At 47.6% G+C, this 25,645-nt stretch overlaps 1 protein-coding gene across 1 annotated transcript in view; it reads left to right on the forward strand.

Annotated features, from left to right (window-relative positions):
• The window catches only part of SCARA5 (scavenger receptor class A member 5), a 256,237-nt gene that overhangs the window by 3,275 nt on the left and 227,317 nt on the right, over positions 1–25,645 (forward strand). The gene's annotated exons all lie outside the window — the stretch shown is intronic.

Genomic DNA, 25,645 nt, shown 5'->3' on the forward strand with positions numbered 1-25,645 from the left:
TGGGGTACAGGATAATGACAGGCTGATACTTGGGGTACAGGGTAATGACAGGCTGACACTTGGGGTACAGGATAATGACAGGCTGATACTCGGGGTACAGGATAATGACAGGCTGATACTTGGGGTACAGGATAATGACACGCTGACACTTGGGGTGCAGGATAATGACAGGCTGACACTTGGGGTACAGGATAATGACAAGCTGATACTTGGGGTACAGGATAATGACAGGCTGACACTTGGGGTACAGGATAATGACAGGCTGATACTTGGGGTACAGGGTAATGACAGGCTGACACTTGGGGTACAGGATAATGACAGGCTGATACTTGGGGTACAGGATAATGACACGCTGACACTTGGGGTACAGGATAATGACAGGCTGACACTTGGGGTGCAGGATAATGACAGGCTGACACTTGGGGTACAGGATAATGACAGGCTGATACTTGGGGTACAGGATAATGACAGGCTGATACTTGGGGTACAGGATAGTGACACTGATACTTGGGGTACAGGATAATGAAAGGGTGACACTTGGGGTACAGGGTAATTACAGGCTGATACTTGGGGTACAGGATAGTGACACTGATACTTGGGGTACAGGATAATGACAGGCTGACACTTGGGGTACAGGATAATGACAAGCTGATACTTGGGGTACAGGATAATGACAGGCTGATACTTGGGGGTACAGGATAATGACAGGCTGACACTTGGGGTACAGGATAATGACAGGCTGATACTTGGGGTACAGGGTAATGACAGGCTGACACTTGGGGTACAGGATAATGACAGGCTGATACTTGGGGTACAGGATAATGACAGGCTGATACTTGGGGTACAGGATAATGACACTGACACTTGGGGTACAGGATAATGACAGGCTGACACTTGGGGTACAGGATAATGACACGCTGACACTTGGGGTACAGGATAATGACAGGCTGACACTTGGGGTACAGGATAATGACAGGCTGACACTTGGGGTACAGGATAATGACAGGCTGATACTTGGGGTACAGGATAATGACAGACTGACACTTGGGGTACAGGATAATGACAGGCTGATACTTGGGGTACAGGATAATGACAGACTGACACTTGGGGTACAGGATAATGACAGGCTGATACTTGGGGGTACAGGATAATGACAGGCTGACACTTGGGGTACAGGGTAATGACAGGCTGACACTTGGGGTACAGGATAATGACAGGCTGACACTTGGGGTACAGGATAATGACAGGCTGACACTTGGGGTACAGGATAATGACAGGCTGATACTTGGGGTACAGGATAGTGACACTGATACTTGGGGGTACAGGATAATGACAGGCTGATACTTGGGGTACAGGGTAATGACAGGCTGATACTTGGGGTACAGGATAGTGACACTGATACTTGGGGTACAGGATAATGACAGGCTGATACTTGGGGTACAGGATAATGACAGGCTGATACTTGGGGTACAGGATAGTGACACTGATACTTGGGGTACAGGATAATGAAAGGGTGACACTTGGGGGTACAGGATAATGACAGGCTGATACTTGGGTACAGGATAATGACAGGCTGATACTTGGGGTACAGGATAATGACAGGCTGATACTTGGGGTACAGGATAATGACAGGCTGACACTTGGGGTACAGGATAATGACAAGATGATACTTGGGGTACAGGATAATGACAGGCTGACACTTGGGGTACAGGATAATGACAGGCTGATACTTGGGGTACAGGATAATGACAGGCTGACACTTGGGGTACAGGATAATGACAGGCTGACACTTGGGGTACAGGATAATGACAGGCTGATACTTGGGGTACAGGATAGTGACACTGACACTTGGGGTACAGGATAATGACAAGCTGATACTTGGGGTACAGGATAATGACACGCTGACACTTGGGGTACAGGATAATGACAGGCTGACACTTGGGGTACAGGATAATGACAGGCTGATACTCGGGGTACAGGATAATGACAGGCTGATACTTGGGGTACAGGATAATGACAGGCTGATACTTGGGGTACAGGATAGTGACACTGATACTTGGGGTACAGGATAATGAAAGGGTGACACTTGGGGTACAGGGTAATGACAGGCTGATACTTGGGGTACAGGATAGTGACACTGATACTTGGGGTACAGGATAATGACAGGCTGACACTTGGGGTACAGGATAATGACAAGCTGATACTTGGGGTACAGGATAATGACAGGCTGATACTTGGGGTACAGGATAATGACAGGCTGACACTTGGGGTACAGGATAATGACAGGCTGATACTTGGGGTACAGGGTAATGACAGGCTGACACTTGGGGTACAGGATAATGACAGGCTGATACTCGGGGTACAGGATAATGACAGGCTGATACTTGGGGTACAGGATAATGACACGCTGACACTTGGGGTGCAGGATAATGACAGGCTGACACTTGGGGTACAGGATAATGACAAGCTGATACTTGGGGTACAGGATAATGACAGGCTGACACTTGGGGTACAGGATAATGACAGGCTGATACTTGGGGTACAGGGTAATGACAGGCTGACACTTGGGGTACAGGATAATGACAGGCTGATACTTGGGGTACAGGATAATGACACGCTGACACTTGGGGTACAGGATAATGACAGGCTGACACTTGGGGTGCAGGATAATGACAGGCTGACACTTGGGGTACAGGATAATGACAGGCTGATACTTGGGGTACAGGGTAATGACAGGCTGATACTTGGGGTACAGGATAGTGACACTGATACTTGGGGTACAGGATAATGAAAGGGTGACACTTGGGGTACAGGGTAATTACAGGCTGATACTTGGGGTACAGGATAGTGACACTGATACTTGGGGTACAGGATAATGACAGGCTGACACTTGGGGTACAGGATAATGACAAGCTGATACTTGGGGTACAGGATAATGACAGGCTGATACTTGGGGTACAGGATAATGACAGGCTGACACTTGGGGTACAGGATAATGACAGGCTGATACTTGGGGTACAGGGTAATGACAGGCTGACACTTGGGGTACAGGATAATGACAGGCTGATACTTGGGGTACAGGATAATGACAGGCTGATACTTGGGGTACAGGATAATGACACTGACACTTGGGGTACAGGATAATGACAGGCTGACACTTGGGGTACAGGATAATGACACGCTGACACTTGGGGTACAGGATAATGACAGGCTGACACTTGGGGTACAGGATAATGACAGGCTGACACTTGGGGTACAGGATAATGACAGGCTGACACTTGGGGTACAGGATAATGACTTGCTGATACTTGGGGTACAGGATAATGACAGGCTGACACTTGGGGTACAGGATAATGACAGGCTAATACTTGGGGTACAGGATAATGACAGGCTGATACTTGGGGTACAGGATAATGACAGGCTGACACTTGGGGTGCAGGATAATGACAGGCTGATACTTGGGGTACAGGATAATGACAGGCTGACACTTGGGGTACAGGATAATGACAGTCTGATACTTGGGGTACAGGATAATGACAGGCTGATACTTGGGGTACAGGATAATGACAGGCTGATACTTGGGGTACAGGATAATGACAGGCTGACACTTGGGGTACAGGATAATGACAGGCTGATACTTGGGGTACAGGATAATGACAGGCTGATACTTGGGGTACAGGATAATGATAGGCTGACACTTGGGGTACAGGATAATGACACGCTGACACTTGGGGTACAGGGTAATTACAGGCTGACACTTGGGGTACAGGATAATGATAGGCTGACACTTGGGGTACAGGATAATGACACGCTGACACTTGGGGTACAGGGTAATTACAGGCTGACACTTGGGGTACAGGATAATGACAGGCTGATATTTGGGGTACAGGATAATGACAGGCTTATAATTGGGGTACAGGACAATGACAGGCTGATACTTGGGGTACAGGATAATGACAGGCTTATAATTGGGGTACAGGACAATGACAGGCTGATACTTGGGGTACAGGATAATGACAGGCTGATACTTGGGGTACAGGATAATGACAGGCTGATACTTGGGGTACAGGATAATGACAGGCTGATACTTGGGGTACAGGACAATGACAGGCTGATACTTGGGGTACAGGATAATGACAGGCTGATACTTGGGGTACAGGGTAATGACAGGCTGATACTTGGGGTACAGGATAATGACAGGCTGACACTTGGGGTACAGGATAATGACAGGCTGACACATGGGGTGCAGGGTAATGACAGGCTGATACTTGGGGTACAGGATAGTGACACTGACACTTGGGGTACAGGATAATGACAAGCTGATACTTGGGGTACAGGATAATGACACGCTGACACTTGGGGTACAGGATAATGACAGGCTGACACTTGGGGTGCAGGATAATGACAGGCTGACACTTGGGGTACAGGATAATGACAGGCTGATACTTGGGGTACAGGATAATGACAGGCTGACACTTGGGGTACAGGATAATGACAGGCTGACACATGGGGTGCAGGGTAATGACAGGCTGATACTTGGGGTACAGGATAGTGACACTGACACTTGGGGTACAGGATAATGACAAGCTGATACTTGGGGTACAGGATAATGACACGCTGACACTTGGGGTACAGGATAATGACAGGCTGACACTTGGGGTACAGGATAATGACAGGCTGACACTTGGGGTACAGGATAATGACACGCTGACACTTGGGGTACAGGATAATGACAGGCTGATACTTGGGGTACAGGATAATGACAGGCTGACACTTGGGGTACAGGATAATGACAGGCTGACACTTGGGGTACAGGATAATGACACGCTGACACTTGGGGTACAGGATAATGACAAGCTGATACTTGGGGTACAGGATAATGACACGCTGACACTTGGGGTACAGGATAATGACAGGCTGACACTTGGGGTGCAGGATAATGACAGGCTGATACTTGGGGTACAGGATAATGACAGGCTGATACTCGGGGTACAGGATAATGACAGGCTGATACTTGGGGTACAGGATAATGACAGGCTGATACTTGGGGTACAGGGTAATGACAGGCTGATACTTGGGGTACAGGATAGTGACACTGATACTTGGGGTACAGGATAATGAAAGGGTGACACTTGGGGTACAGGGTAATGACAGGCTGATACTTGGGGTACAGGATAGTGACACTGATACTTGGGGTACAGGATAATGACAGGCTGACACTTGGGGTACAGGATAATGACAGGCTGACACTTGGGGTACAGGATAATGACAGGCTGATACTTGGGGTACAGGGTAATGACAGGCTGACACTTGGGGTACAGGATAATGACAGGCTGATACTTGGGGTACAGGATAATGACAGGCTGATACTTGGGGTACAGGATAATGACACTGACACTTGGGGTACAGGATAATGACAGGCTGATACTTGGGGTACAGGATAATGACAGGCTGATACTTGGGGTACAGGATAATGACAGGCTGATACTTGGGGTACAGGATAATGACAGGCTGACACTTGGGGTGCAGGATAATGACAGGCTGACACTTGGGGTACAGGATAATGACACGCTGATACTTGGGGTACAGGATAATGAAAGGGTGACACTTGGGGTACAGGGTAATGACAGGCTGATACTTGGGGTACAGGATAGTGACACTGATACTTGGGGTACAGGATAATGACAGGCTGACACTTGGGGTACAGGATAATGACAAGCTGATACTTGGGGTACAGGATAATGACAGGCTGATACTTGGGGTACAGGATAATGACAGGCTGACACTTGGGGTACAGGATAATGACAGGCTGATACTTGGGGTACAGGATAATGACAGGCTGATACTTGGGGTACAGGATAATGACAGGCTGACACTTGGGGTACAGGATAATGACAGGCTGACACTTGGGGTACAGGATAATGACAGGCTGATACTTGGGGTACAGGGTAATGACAGGCTGATACTTGGGGTACAGGATAGTGACACTGATACTTGGGGTACAGGATAATGAAAGGGTGGACACTTGGGGTACAGGATAATGACAGGCTGACACTTGGGGTACAGGATAATGACAAGCTGATACTTGGGGTACAGGATAATGACACGCTGACACTTGGGGTACAGGATAATGACAGGCTGACACTTGGGGTGCAGGATAATGACAGGCTGATACTTGGGGTACAGGATAGTGACAGGCTGACACTTGGGGTACAGGATAATGACAGGCTGATACTCGGGGTACAGGATAATGACAGGCTGATACTTGGGGTACAGGGTAATGACAGGCTGATACTTGGGGTACAGGATAGTGACACTGATACTTGGGGTACAGGATAATGAAAGGGTGACACTTGGGGTACAGGGTAATGACAGGCTGATACTTGGGGTACAGGATAGTGACACTGATACTTGGGGTACAGGATAATGACAGGCTGACACTTGGGGTACAGGATAATGACAGGCTGACACTTGGGGTACAGGATAATGACAGGCTGATACTTGGGGTACAGGGTAATGACAGGCTGACACTTGGGGTACAGGATAATGACAGGCTGATACTTGGGGTACAGGATAATGACAGGCTGATACTTGGGGTACAGGATAATGACACTGACACTTGGGGTACAGGATAATGACAGGCTGATACTTGGGGTACAGGATAATGACAGGCTGATACTTGGGGTACAGGATAATGACAGGCTGATACTTGGGGTACAGGATAATGACACTGACACTTGGGGTACAGGATAATGACAGGCTGATACTTGGGGTACAGGATAATGACAGGCTGATACTTGGGGTACAGGATAATGACAGGCTGATACTTGGGGTACAGGATAATGACAGGCTGACACTTGGGGTGCAGGATAATGACAGGCTGACACTTGGGGTACAGGATAATGACACGCTGACACTTGGGGTACAGGATAATGACAGGCTGACACTTGGGGTACAGGATAATGACAGGCTGACACTTGGGGTACAGGATAATGACAGGCTGACACTTGGGGTACAGGATAATGACAGGCTGACACTTGGGGTACAGGATAATGACTTGCTGATACTTGGGGTACAGGATAATGACAGGCTGATACTTGGGGTACAGGATAATGACAGGCTGATACTTGGGGTACAGGATAATGACAGGCTGACACTTGGGGTACAGGATAATGACAGGCTGATACTTGGGGTACAGGATAATGACAGGCTGACACTTGGGGTACAGGATAATGACAGTCTGATACTTGGGGTACAGGATAATGACAGGCTGATACTTGGGGTACAGGATAATGACAGGCTGATACTTGGGGTACAGGATAATGACAGGCTGACACTTGGGGTACAGGATAATGACAGGCTGACACTTGGGGTACAGGATAATGACAGGCTGATACTTGGGGTACAGGATAATGACAGGCTGATACTTGGGGTACAGGATGACAGGCTGACACTTGGGGTACAGGATAATGACAGGCTGATACTTGGGGTACAGGATAATGACAGGCTGACACTTGGGGTACAGGATAATGATAGGCTGACACTTGGGGTACAGGATAATGACACGCTGACACTTGGGGTACAGGGTAATTACAGGCTGACACTTGGGGTACAGGATAATGACAGGCTGATATTTGGGGTACAGGATAATGACAGGCTTATAATTGGGGTACAGGACAATGACAGGCTGATACTTGGGGTACAGGATAATGACAGGCTTATAATTGGGGTACAGGACAATGACAGGCTGATACTTGGGGTACAGGATAATGACAGGCTGATACTTGGGGTACAGGATAATGACAGGCTGATACTTGGGGTACAGGACAATGACAGGCTGATACTTGGGGTACAGGATAATGACAGGCTGATACTTGGGGTACAGGGTAATGACAGGCTGATACTTGGGGTACAGGGTAATGACAGGCTGACACTTGGGGTACAGGATAATGACAGGCTGATACTTGGGGTACAGGATAATGACAGGCTGATACTTGGGGTACAGGATAATGACAGGATGATACTTGGGGTACAGGATAATGACACGCTGACACTTGGGGTACAGGATAATGACAGGCTGATACTTGGGGTACAGGGTAATGACAGGCTGATACTTGGGGTACAGGATAGTGACACTGATACTTGGGGTACAGGATAATGAAAGGGTGACACTTGGGGTACAGGGTAATGACAGGCTGATACTTGGGGTACAGGATAGTGACACTGATACTTGGGGTACAGGATAATGACAGGCTGACACTTGGGGTACAGGATAATGACAAGCTGATACTTGGGGTACAGGATAATGACAGGCTGATACTTGGGGTACAGGATAATGACAGGCTGACACTTGGGGTACAGGATAATGGCAGGCTGATACTTGGGGTACAGGATAATGACAGGCTGATAATTGGGGTACAGGATAATGACAGGCTGATACTTGGGGTACAGGATAATGACAGGCTGATACTCGGGGTACAGGATAATGACAGGCTGATACTTGGGGTACAGGATAATGACAGACTGACACTTGGGGTACAGGATAATGACAGGCTGATACTTGGGGTACAGGATAATGACAGGCTGATACTTGGGGTACAGGATAATGACAGGCTGATACTTGGGGTACAGGATAATGACAGGCTGATACTTGGGGTACAGGATAATGACAGGCTGATAATTGGGGTACAGGATAATGACAGGCTGATACTTGGGGTACAGGATAATGACAGGCTGATACTCGGGGTACAGGATAATGACAGGCTGATACTTGGGGTACAGGATAATGACAGACTGACACTTGGGGTACAGGATAATGACAGGCTGATACTTGGGGTACAGGATAATGACAGGCTGACACTTGGGGTACAGGGTAATGACAGGCTGACACTTGGGGTACAGGATAATGACAGGCTGACACTTGGGGTACAGGGTAATGACAGGCTGACACTTGGGGTACAGGATAATGACAGGCTGACACTTGGGGTACAGGATAATGACTTGCTGATACTTGGGGTACAGGATAATGACTTGCTGATACTTGGGGTACAGGATAATGACAGGCTGACACTTGGGGTACAGGATAATGACTTGCTGATACTTGGGGTACAGGGTAATGACAGGCTGATACTTGGGGTACAGGATAGTGACACTGATACTTGGGGTACAGGATAATGACAGGCTGATACTTGGGGTACAGGGTAATGACAGGCTGATACTTGGGGTACAGGATAGTGACACTGATACTTGGGGTACAGGATAATGACAGGCTGATACTTGGGGTACAGGATAATGACAGGCTGACACTTGGGGTACAGGATAATGACAAGATGATACTTGGGGTACAGGATAATGACAGGCTGACACTTGGGGTACAGGATAATGACAGGCTGATACTTGGGGTACAGGATAATGACAGGCTGACACTTGGGGTACAGGATAATGACAGGCTGACACATGGGGTGCAGGGTAATGACAGGCTGATACTTGGGGTACAGGATAGTGACACTGACACTTGGGGTACAGGATAATGACAAGCTGATACTTGGGGTACAGGATAATGACACGCTGACACTTGGGGTACAGGATAATGACAGGCTGACACTTGGGGTACAGGATAATGACAGGCTGATACTCGGGGTACAGGATAATGACAGGCTGATACTTGGGGTACAGGGTAATGACAGGCTGATACTTGGGGTACAGGATAGTGACACTGATACTTGGGGTACAGGATAATGAAAGGGTGACACTTGGGGTACAGGGTAATGACAGGCTGATACTTGGGGTACAGGATAGTGACACTGATACTTGGGGTACAGGATAATGACAGGCTGATACTTGGGGTACAGGATAATGACAGGCTGATACTTGGGGTATAGGATAATGACAAGCTGATACTTGGGGTACAGGATAATGACAGGCTGATACTTGGGGTACAGGATAATGACAGGCTGACACTTGGGGTACAGGATAATGACAGGCTGATACTTGGGGTACAGGGTAATGACAGGCTGACACTTGGGGTACAGGATAATGACAGGCTGATACTCGGGGTACAGGATAATGACAGGCTGATACTTGGGGTACAGGATAATGACACGCTGACACTTGGGGTGCAGGATAATGACAGGCTGACACTTGGGGTACAGGATAATGACAAGCTGATACTTGGGGTACAGGATAATGACAGGCTGACACTTGGGGTACAGGATAATGACAGGCTGATACTTGGGGTACAGGATAGTGACACTGATACTTGGGGTACAGGATAATGACAGGCTGACACTTGGGGTGCAGGATAATGACAGGCTGATACTTGGGGTACAGGGTAATGACAGGCTGATACTTGGGGTACAGGATAATGACAGGCTGACACTTGGGGTGCAGGATAATGACAGGCTGACACTTGGGGTACAGGATAATGACAGGCTGATACTTGGGGTACAGGGTAATGACAGGCTGATACTTGGGGTACAGGATAGTGACACTGATACTTGGGGTACAGGATAATGAAAGGGTGACACTTGGGGTACAGGGTAATTACAGGCTGATACTTGGGGTACAGGATAGTGACACTGATACTTGGGGTACAGGATAATGACAGGCTGACACTTGGGGTACAGGATAATGACAAGCTGATACTTGGGGTACAGGATAATGACAGGCTGATACTTGGGGTACAGGATAATGACAGGCTGACACTTGGGGTACAGGATAATGACAGGCTGATACTTGGGGTACAGGGTAATGACAGGCTGACACTTGGGGTACAGGATAATGACAGGCTGATACTTGGGGTACAGGATAATGACAGGCTGATACTTGGGGTACAGGATAATGACACTGACACTTGGGGTACAGGATAATGACAGGCTGATACTTGGGGTACAGGATAATGACAGGCTGATACTTGGGGTACAGGATAATGACAGGCTGACACTTGGGGTACAGGATAATGACACGCTGACACTTGGGGTACAGGATAATGACAGGCTGACACTTGGGGTACAGGATAATGACAGGCTGACACTTGGGGTACAGGATAATGACACACTGACACTTGGGGTACAGGATAATGACAGGCTGACACTTGGGGTACAGGATAATGACAGGCTGACACTTGGGGTACAGGATAATGACAGGCTGACACTTGGGGTACAGGATAATGACTTGCTGATACTTGGGGTACAGGATAATGACAGACTGACACTTGGGGTACAGGATAATGACAGGCTAATACTTGGGGTACAGGATAATGACAGGCTGATACTTGGGGTACAGGATAATGACAGGCTGATACTTGGGGTGCAGGATAATGACAGGCTGATACTTGGGGTACAGGATAATGACAGGCTGACACTTGGGGTACAGGATAATGACAGTCTGATACTTGGGGTACAGGATAATGACAGGCTGATACTTGGGGTACAGGATAATGACAGGCTGATACTTGGGGTACAGGATAATGACAGGCTGACACTTGGGGTACAGGATAATGACAGGCTGATACTTGGGGTACAGGATAATGACAGGCTGATACTTGGGGTACAGGATAATGATAGGCTGACACTTGGGGTACAGGATAATGATAGGCTGACACTTGGGGTACAGGATAATGACACGCTGACACTTGGGGTACAGGGTAATTACAGGCTGACACTTGGGGTACAGGATAATGACAGGCTGATATTTGGGGTACAGGATAATGACAGGCTCATAATTGGGGTACAGGACAATGACAGGCTGATACTTGGGGTACAGGATAATGACAGGCTTATAATTGGGGTACAGGACAATGACAGGCTGATACTTGGGGTACAGGATAATGACAGGCTGATACTTGGGGTACAGGATAATGACAGGCTGATACTTGGAGTACAGGACAATGACAGGCTGATACTTGGGGTACAGGATAATGACAGGCTGATACTTGGGGTACAGGGTAATGACAGGCTGATACTTGGGGTACAGGATAATGACAGGCTGACACATGGGGTGCAGGGTAATGACAGGCTGATACTTGGGGTACAGGATAGTGACACTGACACTTGGGGTACAGGATAATGACAAGCTGATACTTGGGGTACAGGATAATGACACGCTGACACTTGGGGTACAGGATAATGACAGGCTGACACTTGGGGTACAGGATAATGACAGGCTGACACTTGGGGTACAGGATAATGACACGCTGACACTTGGGGTACAGGATAATGACAAGCTGATACTTGGGGTACAGGATAATGACACGCTGACACTTGGGGTACAGGATAATGACAGGCTGACACTTGGGGTGCAGGATAATGACAGGCTGATACTTGGGGTACAGGATAATGACAGGCTGATACTCGGGGTACAGGATAATGACAGGCTGATACTTGGGGTACAGGGTAATGACAGGCTGATACTTGGGGTACAGGATAGTGACACTGATACTTGGGGTACAGGATAATGAAAGGGTGACACTTGGGGTACAGGGTAATGACAGGCTGATACTTGGGGTACAGGATAGTGACACTGATACTTGGGGTACAGGATAATGACAGGCTGACACTTGGGGTACAGGATAATGACAGGCTGACACTTGGGGTACAGGATAATGACAGGCTGATACTTGGGGTACAGGGTAATGACAGGCTGACACTTGGGGTACAGGATAATGACAGGCTGATACTTGGGGTACAGGATAATGACAGGCTGATACTTGGGGTACAGGATAATGACACTGACACTTGGGGTACAGGATAATGACAGGCTGATACTTGGGGTACAGGATAATGACAGGCTGATACTTGGGGTACAGGATAATGACAGGCTGACACTTGGGGTGCAGGATAATGACAGGCTGACACTTGGGGTACAGGATAATGACACGCTGATACTTGGGGTACAGGATAATGAAAGGGTGACACTTGGGGTACAGGGTAATGACAGGCTGATACTTGGGGTACAGGATAGTGACACTGATACTTGGGGTACAGGATAATGACAGGCTGACACTTGGGGTGCAGGATAATGACAGGCTGACACTTGGGGTACAGGATAATGACAGGCTGATACTTGGGGTACAGGATAATGACAGGCTGATACTTGGGGTACAGGATAGTGACAGGCTGATACTTGGGGTACAGGATAATGACACGCTGACACTTGGGGTACAGGATAATGACAGGCTGACACTTGGGGTACAGGATAATGACAGGCTGACACTTGGGGTACAGGATAATGACACGCTGACACTTGGGGTACAGGATAATGACAGGCTGACACTTGGGGTACAGGATAATGACAGGCTGACACTTGGGGTACAGGATAATGACAGGCTGACACTTGGGGTACAGGATAATGACTTGCTGATACTTGGGGTACAGGATAATGACAGGCTGACACTTGGGGTACAGGATAATGAAAGGCTAATACTTGGGGTACAGGATAATGACAGGCTGATACTTGGGGTACAGGATAATGACAGGCTGACACTTGGGGTGCAGGATAATGACAGGCTGATACTTGGGGTACAGGATAATGACAGGCTGACACTTGGGGTACAGGATAATGACAGTCTGATACTTGGGGTACAGGATAATGACAGGCTGATACTTGGGGTACAGGATAATGACAGGCTGATACTTGGGGTACAGGATAATGACAGGCTGACACTTGGGGTACAGGATAATGACAGGCTGATACTTGGGGTACAGGATAATGACAGGCTGATACTTGGGGTACAGGATAATGACAGGCTGACACTTGGGGTACAGGATAATGACAGGCTGATACTTGGGGTACAGGATAATGACAGGCTGACACTTGGGGTACAGGATAATGATAGGCTGAAACTTGGGGTACAGGATAATGACACGCTGACACTTGGGGTACAGGGTAATTACAGGCTGACACTTGGGGTACAGGATAATGACAGGCTGATATTTGGGGTACAGGATAATGACAGGCTTATAATTGGGGTACAGGACAATGACAGGCTGATACTTGGGGTACAGGATAATGACAGGCTTATAATTGGGGTACAGGACAATGACAGGCTGATACTTGGGGTACAGGATAATGACAGGCTGATACTTGGGGTACAGGATAATGACAGGCTGATACTTGGGGTACAGGACAATGACAGGCTGATACTTGGGGTACAGGATAATGACAGGCTGATACTTGGGGTACAGGGTAATGACAGGCTGATACTTGGGGTACAGGGTAATGACAGGCTGACACTTGGGGTACAGGATAATGACAGGCTGATACTTGGGGTACAGGATAATGACAGGCTGATACTTGGGGTACAGGATAATGACAGGATGATACTTGGGGTACAGGATAATGACACGCTGACACTTGGGGTACAGGATAATGACAGGCTGATACTTGGGGTACAGGGTAATGACAGGCTGATACTTGGGGTACAGGATAGTGACACTGATACTTGGGGTACAGGATAATGAAAGGGTGACACTTGGGGTACAGGGTAATGACAGGCTGATACTTGGGGTACAGGATAATGACAGGCTGACACTTGGGGTACAGGATAATGACAGGCTGATACTTGGGGTACAGGGTAATGACAGTCTGACACTTGGGGTACAGGATAATGACAGGCTGATACTTGGGGTACAGGATAATGACAGGCTGATACTTGGGGTACAGGATAATGACAGGCTGATACTTGGGGTACAGGATAATGACAGGCTGATACTTGGGGTACAGGATAATGACACTGACACTTGGGGTACAGGATAATGACAGGCTGATACTTGGGGTACAGGATAATGACAGGCTGATACTTGGGGTACAGGATAATGACAGGCTGATACTTGGGGTACAGGATAATGACAGGCTGACACTTGGGGTACAGGATAAGGACAGGCTGACACTTGGGGTACAGGATAATGACACTCTGATACTTGGGGTACAGGATAATGACAGGCTGACACTTGGGGTACAGGATAAGGACAGGCTGATACTTGGGGTACAGGATAATGGCAGGCTGATACTTGGGGTACAGGATAATGACAGGCTGACACTTGGGGTGCAGGATAATGACAGGCTGATACTTGGGGTACAGGATAATGACAGGCTGACACTTGGGGTACAGGATAATGACACGCTGACACTTGGGGTACAGGATAATGACAGGCTGACACTTGGGGTACAGGATAATGACAGGCTGACACTTGGGGTACAGGATAATGACACGCTGACACTTGGGGTACAGGATAATGACAGGCTGACACTTGGGGTACAGGATAATGACAGGCTGACACTTGGGGTACAGGATAATGACAGGCTAATACTTGGGGTACAGGATAATGACAGGCTGACACTTGGGGTGCAGGATAATGACAGGCTGATATTTGGGGTGCAGGATAATGACAGGCTGATACTTGGGGTACAGGATAATGACAGGCTGATACTCGGGGTACAGGATAATGACAGGCTGATACTTGGGGTACAGGATAGTGACACTGATACTTGGGGTACAGGATAATGACAGGCTGATACTTGGGGTACAGGATAATGACAGGCTGACACTTGGGGTACAGGGTAATGACAGGCTGATACTTGGGGTACAGGATAATGACAGGCTGACACTTGAGGTACAGGATAATGACAGGCTGACACTTGGGGTACAGGATAATGATAGGCTGACACTTGGGGTACAGGATAATGACACGCTGACACTTGGGGTACAGGGTAATTACAGGCTGACACTTGGGGTACAGGATAATGACAGGCTGATATTTGGGGTACAGAATAATGACAGGCTTATAATTGGGGTACAGGACAATGACAGGCTGATACTTGCGGTACAGGATAATGACAGGCTGATACTTGGGGTACAGGACAATGACAGGCTGATACTTGGGGTACAGGATAATGACAGGCTGATACTTGGGGTACAGGACAATGACAGGATGATACTTGGGGTACAGGATAATGACAGGCTGATACTTGGGGTACAGGATAATGACAGGCTGACACTTGGGGTACAGGGTAATTACAGGCTGACACTTGGGCTACAGGGTAATGACAGGCTGATACTTGGGGTACAGGACAATGACAGGCTGATACTTGGGGTACAGGACAATGACAGGCTGATACTTGGGGTACAGGACAATGACAGGCTGATACTTGGGGTACAGGATAATGACAGGCTGATACTTGGGGTACAGGATAATGACACGCTGACACTTGGGGTACAGGGTAATTACAGGCTGACACTTGGGGTACAGGATAATGACAGGCTGACACTTGGGGTACAGGATAATGACACGCTGACACTTGGGGTACAGGATAATGACAGGCTGACACTTGGGGTACAGGATAATGACAGGCTGACACTTGGGGTACAGGATAATGACACGCTGACACTTGGGGTACAGGATAATGACAGGCTGACACTTGGGGTACAGGATAATGACAGGCTGACACTTGGGGTACAGGATAATGACAGGCTAATACTTGGGGTACAGGATAATGACAGGCTGACACTTGGGGTGCAGGATAATGACAGGCTGATACTTGGGGTACAGGATAGTGACACTGATACTTGGGGTACAGGATAATGACAGGCTGATACTCGGGGTACAGGATAATGACAGGCTGATACTTGGGGTACAGGATAGTGACACTGATACTTGGGGTACAGGATAATGACAGGCTGATACTTGGGGTACAGGACAATGACAGGCTGATACTTGGGGTACAGGACAATGACAGGCTGATACTTGGGGTACAGGATAATGACAGGCTGATACTTGGGGTACAGGATAATGACACGCTGACACTTGGGGTACAGGGTAATTACAGGCTGACACTTGGGGTACAGGATAATGACAGGCTGACACTTGGGGTACAGGATAATGACACGCTGACACTTGGGGTACAGGATAATGACAGGCTGACACTTGGGGTACAGGATAATGACAGGCTGACACTTGGGGTACAGGATAATGACACGCTGACACTTGGGGTACAGGATAATGACAGGCTGACACTTGGGGTACAGGATAATGACAGGCTGACACTTGGGGTACAGGATAATGACAGGCTAATACTTGGGGTACAGGATAATGACAGGCTGACACTTGGGGTGCAGGATAATGACAGGCTGATACTTGGGGTACAGGATAGTGACACTGATACTTGGGGTACAGGATAATGACAGGCTGATACTCGGGGTACAGGATAATGACAGGCTGATACTTGGGGTACAGGATAGTGACACTGATACTTGGGGTACAGGATAATGACAGGCTGATACTTGGGGTACAGGATAATGACAGGCTGACACTTGGGGTACAGGGTAATGACAGGCTGATACTTGGGGTACAGGATAATGACAGGCTGACACTTGAGGTACAGGATAATGACAGGCTGACACTTGGGGTACAGGATAATGATAGGCTGACACTTGGGGTACAGGATAATGACACGCTGACACTTGGGGTACAGGGTAATTACAGGCTGACACTTGGGGTACAGGATAATGACAGGCTGATATTTGGGGTACAGAATAATGACAGGCTTATAATTGGGGTACAGGACAATGACAGGCTGATACTTGCGGTACAGGATAATGACAGGCTGATACTTGGGGTACAGGACAATGACAGGCTGATACTTGGGGAACAGGATAATGACAGGCTGATACTCGGGGTACAGGATAATGACAGGCTGACACTTGGGGTACAGGGTAATTACAGGCTGACACTTGGGCTACAGGGTAATGACAGGCTGATACTTGGGGTACAGGACAATGACAGGCTGATACTTGGGGTACAGGACAATGACAGGCTGATACTTGGGGTACAGGACAATGACAGGCTGATACTTGGGGTACAGGATAATGACAGGCTGATACTTGGGGTACAGGATAATGACACGCTGACACTTGGGGTACAGGGTAATTACAGGCTGACACTTGGGGTACAGGATAATGACAGGCTGACACTTGGGGTACAGGATAATGACACGCTGACACTTGGGGTACAGGATAATGACAGGCTGACACTTGGGGTACAGGATAATGACAGGCTGACACTTGGGGTACAGGATAATGACACGCTGACACTTGGGGTACAGGATAATGACAGGCTGACACTTGGGGTACAGGATAATGACAGGCTGACACTTGGGGTACAGGATAATGACAGGCTAATACTTGGGGTACAGGATAATGACAGGCTGACACTTGGGGTGCAGGATAATGACAGGCTGATACTTGGGGTACAGGATAGTGACAGGCTGATACTCGGGGTACAGGATAATGACAGGCTGATACTTGGGGTACAGGATAATGACAGGCTGATACTCGGGGTACAGGATAATGACAGGCTGATACTTGGGGTACAGGATAGTGACACTGATACTTGGGGTACAGGATAATGACAGGCTGATACTTGGGGTACAGGATAATGACAGGCTGATACTTGGGGTACAGGATAATGACAGGCTGACACTTGAGGTACAGGATAATGACAGGCTGACACTTGGGGTACAGGATAATGATAGGCTGACACTTGAGGTACAGGATAATGACAGGCTGACACTTGGGGTACAGGATAATGATAGGCTGACACTTGGGGTACAGGATAATGACACGCTGACACTTGGGGTACAGGGTAATTACAGGCTGACACTTGGGGTACAGGATAATGACAGGCTGATATTTGGGGTACAGAATAATGACAGGCTTATAATTGGGGTACAGGACAATGACAGGCTGATACTTGCGGTACAGGATAATGACAGGCTGATACTTGGGGTACAGGACAATGACAGGCTGATACTTGGGGAACAGGATAATGACAGGCTGATACTCGGGGTACAGGATAATGACAGGCTGACACTTGGGGTACAGGGTAATTACAGGCTGACACTTGGGCTACAGGGTAATGACAGGCTGATACTTGGGGTACAGGACAATGACAGGCTGATACTTGGGGTACAGGACAATGACAGGCTGATACTTGGGGTACAGGACAATGACAGGCTGATACTTGGGGTACAGGATAATGACAGGCTGATACTTGGGGTACAGGATAATGACACGCTGACACTTGGGGTACAGGGTAATTACAGGCTGACACTTGGGGTACAGGATAATGACAGGCTGACACTTGGGGTACAGGATAATGACACGCTGACACTTGGGGTACAGGATAATGACAGGCTGACACTTGGGGTACAGGATAATGACAGGCTGACACTTGGGGTACAGGATAATGACACGCTGACACTTGGGGTACAGGATAATGACAGGCTGACACTTGGGGTACAGGATAATGACAGGCTGACACTTGGGGTACAGGATAATGACAGGCTAATACTTGGGGTACAGGATAATGACAGGCTGACACTTGGGGTGCAGGATAATGACAGGCTGATACTTGGGGTACAGGATAGTGACACTGATACTTGGGGTACAGGATAATGACAGGCTGATACTCGGGGTACAGGATAATGACAGGCTGATACTTGGGGTACAGGATAGTGACACTGATACTTGGGGTACAGGATAATGACAGGCTGATACTTGGGGTACAGGATAATGACAGGCTGACACTTGGGGTACAGGGTAATGACAGGCTGATACTTGGGGTACAGGATAATGACAGGCTGACACTTGAGGTACAGGATAATGACAGGCTGACACTTGGGGTACAGGATAATGATAGGCTGACACTTGGGGTACAGGATAATGACACGCTGACACTTGGGGTACAGGGTAATTACAGGCTGACACTTGGGGTACAGGATAATGACAGGCTGATATTTGGGGTACAGAATAATGACAGGCTTATAATTGGGGTACAGGACAATGACAGGCTGATACTTGGGGTACAGGATAATGACAGGCTGATACTTGGGGTACAGGACAATGACAGGCTGATACTTGGGGTACAGGATAATGACAGGCTGATACTCGGGGTACAGGATAATGACAGGCTGACACTTGGGGTACAGGGTAATTACAGGCTGACACTTGGGCTACAGGGTAATGACAGGCTGATACTTGGGGTACAGGACAATGACAGGCTGATACTTGGGGTACAGGACAATGACAGGCTGATACTTGGGGTACAGGATAATGACAGGCTGATACTTGGGGTACAGGATAATGACAGGCTGATACTTGGGGTACAGGATAATGACAGGCTGATACTTGGGGTACAGAATAATGACAGGCTGATACTTGGGGTACAGGATAATGACAGGCTGATACTTGGGGTACAGGATAATGACAGGCTGATACTTGGGGTACAGGATAATGACAGGCTGATACTTGGGGTACAGGATAATGACAGGCTGATACTTGGGGTACAGGATAATGACAGGCTGACACTTGGGGTACAGGATAAGGACAGGCTGACACTTGGGGTACAGGATAATGACACTCTGATACTTGGGGTACAGGATAATGACAGGCTGACACTTGGGGTACAGGATAAGGACAGGCTGATACTTGGGGTACAGGATAATGGCAGGCTGATACTTGGGGTACAGGATAATGACAGGCTGACACTTGGGGTGCAGGATAATGACAGGCTGATACTTGGGGTACAGGATAATGACAGGCTGACACTTGGGGTACAGGATAATGACACGCTGACACTTGGGGTACAGGATAATGACAGGCTGACACTTGGGGTACAGGATAATGACAGGCTGACACTTGGGGTACAGGATAATGACACGCTGACACTTGGGGTACAGGATAATGACAGGCTGACACTTGGGGTACAGGATAATGACAGGCTGACACTTGGGGTACAGGATAATGACAGGCTAATACTTGGGGTACAGGATAATGACAGGCTGACACTTGGGGTGCAGGATAATGACAGGCTGATATTTGGGGTGCAGGATAATGACAGGCTGATACTTGGGGTACAGGATAATGACAGGCTGATACTCGGGGTACAGGATAATGACAGGCTGATACTTGGGGTACAGGATAGTGACACTGATACTTGGGGTACAGGATAATGACAGGCTGATACTTGGGGTACAGGATAATGACAGGCTGACACTTGGGGTACAGGGTAATGACAGGCTGATACTTGGGGTACAGGATAATGACAGGCTGACACTTGAGGTACAGGATAATGACAGGCTGACACTTGGGGTACAGGATAATGATAGGCTGACACTTGGGGTACAGGATAATGACACGCTGACACTTGGGGTACAGGGTAATTACAGGCTGACACTTGGGGTACAGGATAATGACAGGCTGATATTTGGGGTACAGAATAATGACAGGCTTATAATTGGGGTACAGGACAATGACAGGCTGATACTTGGGGTACAGGATAATGACAGGCTGATACTTGGGGTACAGGACAATGACAGGCTGATACTTGGGGTACAGGATAATGACAGGCTGATACTCGGGGTACAGGATAATGACAGGCTGACACTTGGGGTACAGGGTAATTACAGGCTGACACTTGGGCTACAGGGTAATGACAGGCTGATACTTGGGGTACAGGACAATGACAGGCTGATACTTGGGGTACAGGACAATGACAGGCTGATACTTGGGGTACAGGATAATGACAGGCTGATACTTGGGGTACAGGATAATGACAGGCTGATACTTGGGGTACAGGATAATGACAGGCTGATACTTGGGGTACAGAATAATGACAGGCTGATACTTGGGGTACAGGATAATGACAGGCTGATACTTGGGGTACAGGATAATGACAGGCTGATACTTGGGGTACAGGACAATGACAGGCTGATACTTGGGGTACAGGATAATGACAGGATGATACTTGGGGGACAGTACGGTGACACATACCAAGGTTCTGTCCTCTACAGATAGACTGTTCCTTTAAGACTCTCGTTATCCTGGATATTGTGTGGCTGACAAGTTATTCATCTTTACATTAGATAATATGGCGGTATTATTATTACTACACCGTACCATAGAGGCTCAGTACTCACTATGTGGTTGGATTATGTGGTGTCTACCTCTATGTAGAGCCCTCATGTTTCCTGGGGTTCACCAGTGCCCCCATGGTCAGCAGGACTCCCTCTCCTCCATATTGCCTTCATTAATTTCCGTGTCACTTTATCCGTGGCTTCAGCTGTAATAACACGATAATGGCTGATTCCTCTTCTGGGACCTTCTCAGCTGGAAAAGCCTGGAGATTAATATTACATTGTTTATGGCGTCCGGGGAGTTCTCAGGAATTTTCCTTTTCATTCCATTTTCCATTTTATTTTCATTTAAATTTTTTGTTAAATTAGAATTTTTGCCTGTTTGATGAGGTCGAACTTATAAGACGGTAATTTCTGTGTGTCGCTCTTCACCCTAACACGAGGGCCTAACCAAGGATGGGTCAGTGAGGAAGGCGACACCTTGTAGTTAAAGTGGCTACACCACTTGATGGTTCCAATACAAAGCATTTTACTTGGCCGTTACCATCACCAATACGGGGGGGACAGTTTTTTAAAGGTACATAGTTGGTAAGTTGCAGATCTCAGGTGGGCCCATAACTTAGTGGTTACAACATGAGTCGGGTCATGAAAGCTGAAGAATAACTATGGTACCTGTGAGGGGTGAAGTGTAACCACACCGGAGGTCTTTGGAACCGGTTTGTAACAAGTGAGGTTTGCTACAAATTTTCCAAAAATTTTTAGGTTCGGCTGAGTTTAAAATTTTTGGGGCTTACTACTTGGGTTGAACCAATCTTGAGATTTCAGGATCGATTTTAAAATTTCAGGTTATTTTCCAGCCGATCCTGATCGCGATGGTGAAATTTGCTCAATTGCCAATCGGGATCCGATCTTTCCCGATCCCAATCGCTCAACCCTAGTCAATGCTTCTCTATGGGAACAGTCACTGTTAGGGTTGAGCCGATCTTGAGATTTCAAAATCCTATTTCTGATCATTTTCCAGCCGATCCCGATCGTGAAATTTGCTCGATCGCCGATCGGGTTCCGATCTTTTCCTATTCCGATCGCTCAACCCTACTTACTACTCGCGAATAGTTATTTTGGACTGGGGTCTCCTCAGATCAAGTTGAAGCCAGCCTGTTGCCTCTTGTAAGACTATTGAAACCATCACACTAGTGGCCTCATCTGAGAACATTGTAACTGTCAAGCTCATTGCCTCTCCGTGTGCAAATTTCTGTAGCTGACATTTGCATTGACCACTAACCCTAAGTGGCGACCACTGTATCGGCAAGGGTTACTAGAGCATGTTCATTTTTAGGGGCCTACCATCCCCATTAGGGTTGAGCGATCAGGATTGGAAAAGATCGGATCCCAATCGGCGATTGAGCAAATTTCACAATTGGGATTTGAAATTTGGAATTTGAAATCTCAAGATCAGCTCAACCCTAAAATTTACTTTTCCCATAGAGAAGCCTTGACTAGGGTTGAGCAATCGGGATCAGCAAAGATCGGATCCCGATCGGCAATCGAGCAAATTTCACGTTCGCGATCGGGTTTGGCTGGAAAATGATCGGAAATCAGATTTTAAAATCGATCCTGAAATCTCAAGATTGGCTCAACCCTAATCCCCATCTGTCAGCCACCTTACATTCCTCCAACTACAGACTTCCCAAAGGTCAGGGGACAAACTCCTGTATATGTAGGACCTAAAAGTTCTGCCAAACCTACCCTCAACTAAGGTTACCATGGGCTGCCTCTGCCTCATGGGCCCGGGGGTCTGTCTATGTTTGTCGGCCCTGTTCACTATATACAGATTAGAAATAGGAGAAAATTGAATTTCGTTCTTTAAACAAACATCATCCGTCCCGTGTTGTTTACTCAGGGCTGAGTTAAATGTTCTCTTCTCTTCCGCTCTCAGTAACAATATAATAAGTAAAATTCAATTTTTAGGAAAAATTGGAAGGAACGTGAAATATAACAAAATGTAAAAAAGGCTTAATAAAATGAGTGAGTTATAGAGCTTGTGGTGACATCATCAACCCAGGTCAGACTGGCCACCAATAGAGTGGGTTATAGAACTAGTGGTGACATCATCAACCCAGGTCAGATTGGCCCCCAATAGAGGTAGTTATAGATCTAGTGGTGACATCATCAACCCAGGTCAGATTGGCCCCCAATAGAGGGAGTTATAGAGCTTGTGGTGACATCATCAACCCAGGTCAGACTGGCCACCAATAGAGTGGGTTATAGAACTAGTGGTGACATCATCAACCCAGGTCAGACTGGCCACCAATAGAGTGGGTTATAGAACTAGTGGTGACATCATCAACCCAGGTCAGATTGGCCCCCAATAGAGGGAGTTATAGAGCTTGTGGTGACATCATCAACCCAGGTCAGACTGGCCACCAATAGAGGGAGTTATAGAGCTTGTGGTGACATCATCAACCCAGGTCAGATTGGCCCCCAATAGAGGGAGTTATAGAGCTTGTGGTGACATCATCAACCCAGGTCAGACTGGCCACCAATAGAGTGAGTTATAGAACAAATGGTGACATCATCAACCCAGGTCAGACTGGCCCCCAATAGTGGGTTATAGTGGTTATAGTGGTGACATCATCAACCCAGGTCAAACTGGCCCCCAATAGAGTGGGTTATAGATCTAGTGGTGACATCATCAACCCAGGTCAGACTGGCCCCCAATAGTGGGTTATAGTGGTTATAGTGGTGACATATTCAATCCAGGTCAGACTGGATCCCAATAGAGTGGGTTATAGATCTAGTGGTGACATCATCAACCCAGGTCAGACTGGCCACCAATAGAGTGAGTTATAGAACAAATGGTGACATCATCAACCCAGGTCAGACTGGCCCCCAATAGTGGGTTATAGTGGTTATAGTGGTGACATATTCAATCCAGGTGAGACTGGCCACCAATAGAGTGAGTTATAGAGCTTGTGGTGACATCAACAACCCAGGTCAGACTGGCTACAACTATGGTGTTTATAGCCGTACCCAGTGGTGTAACCAGGAATGGCTGGGCCCCAAGGCAAACATTTGACATGGAAAGCACTGGTGACCGTGAGCCAGAGCAGGTAACGGCCTATTTAAAAAAATAAAAAAACATCAGGGGCCCACCGGGACACGACAATTGCTCAGAGCATATGACTCACACTAAGTGGTTGCCAGTTTTTATTCTTTGCTTTGCAGTCTACTATATCCTTGTCCCGAAGGTCTCCACAGTCTTACCCTCCCCCATGAAATTACTTCTCCATTTATTAATTAAAAAACAAATCCAGAAATTCTACACAGATGTTCACTTTCTTAAAAAGGGTTGAATTTCCATTTTTTGGATACTTGTACTTGCAAATCTGCAGTTACAAACACAGATCCACCAAAGCCGGCCACACCGTTCACATTACTTATCTGTATTTGCCACTTTTATGGCAACCTATGGCAGTTACAGTTCCGGGATCGGAAAAGATCGGATTCCGATCGGCGATCGAGCAAATTTCATGATCGCGATCATCTGGAAAACGATCGGAAATCAGATTTTGAGATCTCATGATCAGCTCAACCCTAAAAGTGACTTTTCCCATAGAGAAGCAATGACTAGGGTTGAGCGATCGGAAAAGATCGGATTCCGATCGTCGATCGAGCAAATTTCACGATCGCGATCGGCTAGGAAAATGATCAAAAATCAGATTTTAAAATCGATCCT

The sequence above is a fragment of the Leptodactylus fuscus genome, chromosome 3, assembly GCF_031893055.1.
Source record: "Leptodactylus fuscus isolate aLepFus1 chromosome 3, aLepFus1.hap2, whole genome shotgun sequence".
NCBI classification, from domain to species: Eukaryota; Metazoa; Chordata; class Amphibia; order Anura; family Leptodactylidae; genus Leptodactylus; species Leptodactylus fuscus.